Genomic DNA, 9496 nt, shown 5'->3' on the forward strand with positions numbered 1-9496 from the left:
GGGGGGGGGGGCGGGGGGGGGGAGCTGGCTCAGCGCCTTCCCACCCCCTTCTGAGCTTCTGTTTGTTAAGCGTAAGCTTAAGATAAGAGCCCATCGCGGGCAGGGACACGGCTGCCTCTCTCTATTGCTGGGTCTGTGCCAGACATTGCCGATCGATCGCCCTCCCCCACGGAGCTTGGATGAGCCCCGAGAATCCTTTTCAACGCCGGGCTCTCTCTGGGTGTCTACTACCAATTGGATTTGGCTTGCAAACAGACCTACCTTCCCTCCCGGAACATGATTATCTCCGAGAGGCCAGCACAAAGTGGGCACTCGATAAATATTTGTTGGATGAATAGACTCTTTTTTTTTTTTTTAATCTTTACTGCATGTCAGCCACTATTTTCAAAGTACTTGCTAGGCTGCGAACAAAACAGAGTTCCTGACCTCAATCCAACGTGTGGGGGAGACAGACAATAAGCAAATAAGCAGAGAGAACTACATCAGATGTCAGGTGGTGAGCTGTGCCATGAAGAAATATGCAGCAGGGTAAAACAATAGAGAATGACAGAGCGTGGGTGTGGGCGCACCTCGTAGGTAAGGTCATCGGAGGAGGTCTTCCTGAGCGAGACACTGGAGCAGAGACCCCGGCAAAGTGGGAGAATCTCTAAGAGCCCACCCCCTCTGAGGCTTTGAGGCTAAACTGGTTTGACACGAAGATACTAATCTGTGTTGTATAAGATTCTAGAATTCCACGACTCTAAGAACCTCTCGCTAAAATTACACGTTTTTACTGTTCTCACATTCCATGAAAATGATTCTAGAATTTTGTGATTCTGAAATGTTAGGATTCACTGAAGCATCTTTTTGCTTGAATAGACCAGGATTCATTGCCTACCCTCTCTCCGCTACCCCCAGGAAATGGAGCTGAAAATAGAAACCGTCAAAACAACAAGCCATTCCAGCTCTAAGTGCCATAGTAAACAAATGGTCCAATGTTGCTCCGATGGTTTAATCGCAGCAGTTCCAGACAAGCCCATTCATGAGGGATCATCAGTTGATGGAGAGGAGGAATGAGTCCCTGGGTGAAGGGGTGGCTGGTGGCGGGCCTCGGGGTGGGCCAGGTCTGTACCAGCAGCCAACGCTCTGGGTGTCTTGCTCTGGCCCCTTTGGCTTTGGGGATCAAGATGGTGGATATTTTGACGAGAAGGATGAAGAGAGGCCTCTCTGGGGAGATAACATTAAAGCCCCACCTGAAGACTAATAGGATGCCAAGTTCACAGCTGGGGGAACAGTCCCAGGTAGACAGAACAGCAGATTCAAAGGGTCTGAGGTGAGAGAGCTTGGCTGGTTCCCAAAGCAGTTGGAGGTCAGGAAAATGAGATGAGATCAGAAGGGCAGGAAGGAGCTGGATCCTACAGGGGTTTGTAGGCTAGGGTTGGGAACGTGGAGGCTACTGGAAGGTTTTAAGCAGTGAGTGACGTAATGTAATTCCATATTAAAAGATCCTGGGTGCTCTAAGTACAATAGACTGTTGGGGGCATGAGCAGAAGCTGGAAGGCCAGTAGGAGACTGCAGTATAAGAAGTGGTGGCGGCTTGGATCTACATGGTAACAGTGGATCCATCTGTTCACCTGTCCCTTCATTCTGCCCTCCCTTCCTCCAACCACTTATTAACCAAACACTTATTAAGTGTCTATGGGGAGTCAAGCACGATGCTGGGATTATATGGATGAATTAAATGTGGTTTCCAACCACAAAGAGCTCATAGAATGGCAGGTCCATCCATGACACTGCAATGTAACGGTACAAATGCGCCAGTATAAGGTACCCCGCGAGCTCAAGGGAGGTGGTTCACTGAGCCTGGGACATTGGAAAAGGCCTCATGGAGATGTTGATGTCTGAGATGTTGGAAGGTCACCGAGGAGCTGGACAGGCAGCAGGGGCGTCTTGAGTCAGGGTAAGGAGGTAGCATGGGTGAGTGTGGAGTCCTGTGAAGATGTGGCTTTCCAGGTTGGTGGCATCAACAAACAGGTGTGTGGAGGGACACCACGGGAAAGGGGTCTGGGCCAGCTTGGGGAGGAGTGGGACACACGCCTGTGACTTCCTGCTCAACTCCCGCCCCTACCGAGTGGAGTAATTTAATTAAGTACCAGCCCTTAAACAAGATGCAGCTGTTTAGCAGATGTTGCCTTCCACCCCAGATGGAGGCACATCTTGGCGACGGGCACCGCGTTTCCAGGGCGCCTAATTTGTAAGGCTGCGGAGAGGAAAGAAATTCAAGATGCGGCCATTATTATTTAATGGCCATCATTCATTACGCACACCCCTCCCCCCAGCCCCACTACCACATGGCCACCATTCCTGTTGGCTGGGACTAGAGACAGAGGCAGGCACAAGGAGTGTGACCTGCTGGTTCTCACTCGGAGAACAAGAGAAGAAAAGCAGACGAGAAGGTCACCAATCTGCGGGACCCCAAGAACGTTTAAGAGAGTGGCAAGTGACTTATTTGTCCCCCGGTTTTTAAGAAAGGGGCACAAACGATAACCATGATCTGTTGAACTCTAACTCAGGAGCCAGGCTCTGTGCCAAGTGCCACACATACCTTGACTCTGCTCCTCTGATCCTCCCAACAGTCATGCTCAGTCCTGCCTCAGGGCCTTTGCCCTTGCTTTCTCCCCTGGCTGGAAACACTCTTCTTTCAGATGCCCCCAGGGCTAATTCCCCCAAGACCTTCAGGCCTCACAATAAAATGTTGCCTCCCCACAGAGTCCTTCCCTGACTAGCCTACACAAAAGGCACCCTTCTCCATCATTCTCCAGCCCCTTACCTTACTTGCTTCCTTTTCCTTTTCCTTCATCATCATATATACATCCTGTGTCTGTTTCTCTCCTCTAGACTTTAAGCTTCCCAAGGGCAAGGATTTTTGTCTGTTTTATTCATTGCCAGCTCTCCAACATACAGAAGAATGCCTGACTCAAGACAGAATCCTGTAAATATTTGTTCAATGGGTGGATGAATGATCAATGGATCTCACTGAACATATAAAAAGATTCTCAGGGAGATAAAATTACTCTCCCAAGAGTTACACAGCCGACAAAGGGTGAGTTGGGATTTGAGTTTGGGTCAATCTGATTCTAAAGCTCTGTCCCTTTCCTAGGGAATTTTCCTTCCCTTCTTCATAGAGCTTGTCACCCCTTATGCATTATTTATGCTCCTGTGTTTGGCATCTCTCTCCTCCCCCTTTGAAATGGAGGCTCCAATGAGAGCAAGAGTTCATCTGTTTTGTTCATAGCTGACTCCCACCACCCAAACAGTGCCAGGTACCCAGGAAGCAGATCACAAATATACACCGAGTGAAGGAGGGAAGGGCTGGGAGGTGGGAGGCTGGGCTCCTTCCACGCCGCTGTGCCGCCAATTGGGTGGGAAGGTGGGGGCCTCCAAGATGTCCTCCACTTTCCCGATTCCTCCTGCATACATACTTCTTTAATCTCACAAGCAATTCTGCAAAGTATGTTTCATCTATGCCATTTTATAGATGGGGACATTGAGGCTCGACCAAAGAAGTGACTTGCCTTGCTTAAGGTCATTTGACTAACAAATAGAGAGCTGTGAGTTGAACCCAGGCCTCCTGAGTTCATTGGTCATGTAGAAGGGACCCCCATTTAAATGCTTGCTGATTTGACCCACCCAAAGGCAACAGCTGCTTGGCCAGAAGCTCCACCTACCAGGGCATGCATTTCCCCCTCAAGGTCAGCAGTGTCAGGGCCAATGTGAAACTCACCCTTAATTCACAACTCCCCAGTTTCGTCCATTTAAGTAAAAACTTTGATGTTATTTTAACCCAAATCCCCTGTTGACTTCAGTGGAAGCTTTGAATCCATGAGGAAGGTCAGACAGCATTTTTGGAGGTAACATGGGCACCCAATGGAAATCATATTAGCATACTCATTATCATCAGGGCCCTTTGAATGTGTTTTTAAGCTGTTCCCTTAAAGTTGACTCGGTGACAACGGATCTTTTCTGTTCAGGAATTACTGGGCCAAAGTGGAGCTGTGGTTGGCTCCTGTGTACTTCTCTGGGCTTTTCAAATGATGACAGTGAACCCATGTTGTATAAGGTAACGGAAAGAACGCCATCCACCAGGCACCCTGGTGGTGAATGAAGTAATTGTCTGCGTTTGAAAGGAATAACTCTTTAAATCACTTGTGGTGGGACCCCAGGGATGGGCTCTGGTAAGTAAAGGTGTTGCTACAAGCAAGCTGGCCCCTGTTAACAGGAGGCTCCTGGGGGCAGCAAAAAAAAAATAAATTAATAAATTAAATTAAATTTAAAAAATCAGGGATTGGTCTTGCTTGACAAGATGGTGGCTCAAATTGAGAAAATGCCAGAATTGCCTGGGGACCATTTACTACACCCAGTGCCCAGCACCCCCACAACAGACCATGTGGTTCCAAATCTTGGGAAGTGGGGAGACAAGAAGGCATCAAAGGTTTCTAAGTGTCCTCAGATGACTCCAGTATGCCAATAGGCAGCTGGTAAGTGGAGCTGAACTGATGTCTTGTCAAACCAGAGGGGAGGGGAAGAGAGAAGTTGTGGGTGGTGGTGGTGGAGAGGGAAGGGCGAGAGGAAGTCCTCTGGGGATGTGTCAGGGAAAAGGAGCTCCAGAGAAAACACTCTGCTTTTTGTTTTTGTTTTTGATTTTTTAAAGGAACTTTTCAAACTACAGAAAAGTGGAGAGAAATCGTACAATGACCCCATTACCTGCTACCAGCCTCATCAGTCAGCAACATTGAGTCCCTCCTGTGGGAGGGGGTTTAAGGTGTCTGCTGCAGGGAGGTGGTGTGCCCCGGCTTCCCCGGGAACCTCCTAGAAAGCCCACACTGCTCATCAGTGATTCCGTGACAGCAGATCCTTGGCTAGAACACAGAACTCCAGCGCCGAGTTCTTGGGGTGGAACGTGATTTGACAGGAGAGCCAACAGCTGGGACACAGGACTTTTGTATTAAGGGGGGGGGAAAAGTTATATTTAAAAAGAAATTGCCAGTTATTTGTACTAATCCCTCCTTGACTTGTCGCCTTGGTTCTCTTGTTTCAGGATAGGGCCTTGGAGCTTACCCCTAAAAGGATCAAGGAGGCGAGTGACCAGCCTGGGAACACCCAGAGGGTGACAGCTGGGCCAGGATGTCTCCGGAAAGTCTTCCTTTGTGTGTTCCTTTGTTCTTCTGACAGATTCACGGAGCCCCTGCTTCATGCCAAGTGTCGTGTCTAAGTTGTGGGTTCACAATGATAAATGTGGTAGATGATAGCTCTTCCCTACACGCAGCTCACACAGTCAAGTGCAGGAGGTGGATGGCAAATAGTAAGTACAATGGATAGCAAGTCAGATTGTGACATGTAGCATTCGTGCTACAGAAAAAAATAAAGCAGGGACGTAGATGAGGGTGGGTGGCAATCGTTAGTAAGATGTCCAGGAAAGGTCTCTCTGCCAACGTGACTCAAAGAACGTGAGGGAGGAGCCATGAGGGAGGAGCATTTGAGGCAGAAGGAAGAGCACATGCAAAGGCCCAGTGGTGGGAACATTCCTTTCAAGAACAGTGGGTACTTTCTGTGGCTGGAGCAGAGGGAGGGTGGGAGACAGGGCTGATGTCAGGGAGACAGGAATGGGAAACTGGTGAGGCCAGAATGTAAGACCTTGAAGGCTTGTAAAGATCTTCGTTTTTCCCAAGTGAGAGGAGGAGTAATTGGTGGGTTCTGGGCAAAGGGCTTGGAAGATCTGGCTTTGGTTTTAGTGGGACGCCTCTGGCTGCCAAGTGCAGAATGATTGTAGAAAGTGAAAAGTGAGGACAGACACTGGAGAAGGCTACTCTATTCATTCCAAGAAACAGAGGATGGTGGCCCAGACCACGGTGGTCACAGGGGGAGGGGGGCGTGGCCAGAGGTGATCGGCCTCTGGAAACGTTGGCAAAGTAGAGCCCAGGGGATTTGTTGGCCGAGGGAATGTTGGAGTATGAGACCGGGAGAGGGGTCAGGGATGACGCCAAGATGTTTAAGCTCAGCAACTAGAAGTGGAAGTCTGGCATTTCTGGAAATGGAAATTCTGCAGGAGGGATGGTTTGGGGAGGCATGGTGGGAAGTTCTGTTTGGAACAGATTAAAATTGCGATGTGTGGGCAACACAAAGTGCATATGGACATTTGAACCTGGGGTGCAGGGGAGAGGCCTGCCCCTGTGTCCCCCCCCACCCANAGTGGACCAAGAACAGACCTGGGCTTCTTGTGTGCCGGGAACAAGGCCAGGCTGTGTCTTCTGCCCTCTTCGGGCCAGAGTCAGGCCTGGGGCTTACACGGAGGGGGTTACTGCCCCTCTCCATTTGCCACTTCCCATTGTTAGCATTTATCCTAAGGTTAAAGATGAAGGCTGATAACAGTCTCACTGAGGATGAAAAGCACAGAAGCTCTCAGGTTAACGGGAGCTATGGGGGTTGTTGTAAAATTTTGTGCAGGGACTGGAAGGCAAGAATTCTGAACATGCCTCACAGAATGCAGTTTAGCCCCTGGGAGACCATTCAGGACCCAGCGCTCTGGGGACTGAGCTGCGCATGGCCTAGGCAGCAGGGATCTGCTGGTCTCCACCTCCTCTTCCTCCTCTCTCCCGAGGTGTGGGCTTCCGCCTTAACCCTGCGCCTTCATACTGTCTTTGCATCATCCAACCCACCAGGTCTTCTAGCTTTTATGCATTTGACCCGACTCTTTTTGACCCAAACCCAAACTGGCAGCCCTGCTTGGTGCTGATTGGTTTAGTTTAACCACACTCAGTTGTGCTGGGTGGAGCTTTTGCTCCCAGCTATATCATTGGCTGCTGTCTAGCCTATCTCTTGGCAGCCTTTGGGTCAGGTGACTTTTCCTGCTCCAATCAGCTGTTGGGACAGTTATGAATGCGGGTACTGAATATAAGAGCCACAGTAGCAATGAGGGTAGAAGTGATGGCAGCCTGGCGTATTGATTACGGTGGACTCTGGATCAGACAGTTTGGGTCAGGTTTAAATCGTGCCCCTACCACTTATGGTGACCTTGAGCAGCTTTCAACCTAACGGCGCCTCCATCTCCCCGTCTTTAAATGGGAAATAATAATGTTAACTACGTCTTAGGGTTGTGGTGAGGAGTACTAAGCTATCAACGAAACACTTACAGGACTTATTTAATTAGGGTTGCATTCAAAAGTGTAATTAAAAATGTAATCACTGTTGTCATTACTACTGGTCGGACCGTTCTTCCGCACTTAAGTGTCTTAAAGGCACGTTCTCAGTCAATTCTTCACAAAATGCCAATGCAGAAGGCTGTCTTTTTAATCCCACCTTATAGATGTGAAAATGGAGATACAGAGGAGTTATGTGAGTTGTCCAAGGGTCCCACAGCTAGTGAGGGGTGGAGCCAAGATTGCAACCAAGGTTTGACCCGCCATTGATCCAGAACCATTGTTCTGGATCACCATGTCTCCTGACCTGGCACCTATGTGTAATTGCTCACTGTGGGCCACTTCCTCTGTGAGGCTGTGGGTAGGAGCCCCCCGGAAGGGGCAGCACTCTGCCTGAAACGGCCCCCACCCCCACCCCAGCTCTCCTCACCCTCCAAGGAGACAATGCAAACTGCTAGAGTGCGTTATGCATGTCTCACCAGCTCTGATCTGCAAAGGCCATTCCCATCGCTGTCCTATGTAGTCCTCGACACCTCCATCAGTCAGCAGAGCAGGGATTATTCCTCCGATTTAACAGATGCAAAAACTGAGACTCACAAAAAGGATGGAATCAGGATTTGAACCCAGGTTTGTCTGTCCCTTTCCCTTCCTCCATCCTTCCCGTGCCCTGCAGGGCAAAACTGAAGCCAAAGGGATTTGGGAGTCACTGGATGTTCTGGAAGTGGGTAAAGTTAAGGCAAGAAGAACCTGGGGATAGAATAGAGAACTTCAGAGCTGGGAGGTGCCTCATTGCACTGGGCCGGCAGAGGCCAGGAAGTCCCCAGGTCTGTATCCTGACCACTGTAAAGGAAGTGGGATGACATGAATTTATGGTTCCAGCTTAATTTAATGAGATATACCCGCTGACCCCCAACCAAAGGCTCCCAGGGAGGAGGGGGCATCTGCAGGCTCACGGCTCAAGTTCACCTCTTCTAGCACTTACACTCCAAGCATGGGCCTTGCCTGCGACCCAGGGTCATTTCCAGTAAATGGTCCTGGCAGGTCCACGTGTGGGTGCCTCAGCACAACCCTGGAATCGGACAGACAAGGATCTGAATCTCCACCTTGCACCTACTCACTGTGTGGCCCGGGGCAAGCCACGTAGCCTCTCCGGGCTTCTGTTTCCTCATATAGGATCCCTTCTCATTGGGTTGCTGTGAGGACAGAGTAAGATATGTTCCTATGGTGCTTGGTAAAGTGCCTATGCTTTTATTGTTATTTTAGGCATTAAAATCCCCTGGTCCCTCCACACACACAAAAAAACTTCAGAACTTGCTGTTGGCATGGGAATGATTAAAAGATGTACCCTTTAGGAACATAAAAAAAGGTAATTAAAAAGGAAAGGTTATTTTGGTGACAGTGTGGAAGATGTGGCAGGAGGGACAATAATGGAAGGAAACATGTCCATTAAGTACATGTCTCGCTATTGTCCCTTGAGTTCTTACCAATGAGAAATGGTTTTGTGTGGCTTCTAGAAAATGTCTTAAAATGGAAGGTATATACCTTACTCTTTGCTGGCTGGGATTTGAAATGTGATGACAGGATCTCAAACAGCCATCTTGAACCATGCAATGAATTAAAGATGACTACTGATTCTTTGGTCCTTCTTCCTTCCTTCAAGAGGAAGAGTTTCTTTGGAAGAGTCTACTTCCTCTCCTCTGAAATCTGGACTGGCCTGTGATCTATTGAACCAACAGAGTATAGTGGACATGATGCTCTGCCAGTTCTGGACCTTGCCCTTAAGAACACTGGAGCTTCTGCCATGGTCTCTTGGACCCATGGCTGCCATGGAAAAGGTCAAACCACTCTGCTGGAGAGACCATACAGAGAAGCTCTGACACTTCATGGAAAGGAATAGGGACCCAGCTGAGCACAGCATTGTGGTCTTTCCAGTAAAACCATCTTGATCCTCCAGATGAGTCCAACCATCAGCTGAACATTACCAAGTGACTAGTCGATGCCCCTGGATCAGAAAGATCACCCAGCTGAGCCCTGGCCAACTTTCAGATCTGCGCAATTTTAGAAAATAATAAAAGGATTATTGTTTGGGGTTATTTGTCGTGTACCAGTGAGTAACCAGAACAGACCATGAGATAGAAGGTATTTGTTGAGGATGGTGTAAGAACTACACCATCTGGAAGTCTGGCCACCCTCAGATTTTTTGTCCTACAAGAAAAGTAAACTCTGTTTAAACTTTGATGAAAACTTGGGTCGTTGCTCGCAGCCTCAGTTTCTCCACAATTATTCAACGGAGCATTAATGCCTGCCCTGTTACTTACTGA

The 9496-nt window shown here is 48.9% G+C and overlaps 1 long non-coding RNA gene across 10 annotated transcripts in view; it reads left to right on the forward strand.

Annotated features, from left to right (window-relative positions):
• LOC144233910 (uncharacterized) overlaps window positions 1-9268 on the forward strand; it is a 9981-nt gene extending 713 nt beyond the window's left edge. The window contains exons 2-5 of one of the 10 annotated variants that reach the window (XR_013335800.1): window positions 898-3082; window positions 4011-5116; window positions 5212-5341; window positions 8836-9268. This is a non-coding gene — a long non-coding RNA (uncharacterized LOC144233910). Of the gene's footprint in view, window positions 1-897; window positions 3083-4010; window positions 5342-8689 lie in introns of all 10 variants that reach the window. The other 9 variants (XR_013335799.1, XR_013335794.1, XR_013335796.1 and 6 more) reach the window with 9 other exon arrangements.
• The last annotated feature ends 228 nt before the right edge of the window (window positions 9269-9496 follow it).

This window comes from Crocuta crocuta, unplaced genomic scaffold, assembly GCF_008692635.1.
Source record: "Crocuta crocuta isolate KB4526 unplaced genomic scaffold, BGI_CrCroc_1.0 scaffold15, whole genome shotgun sequence".
NCBI classification, from domain to species: domain Eukaryota; kingdom Metazoa; phylum Chordata; class Mammalia; order Carnivora; family Hyaenidae; genus Crocuta; species Crocuta crocuta.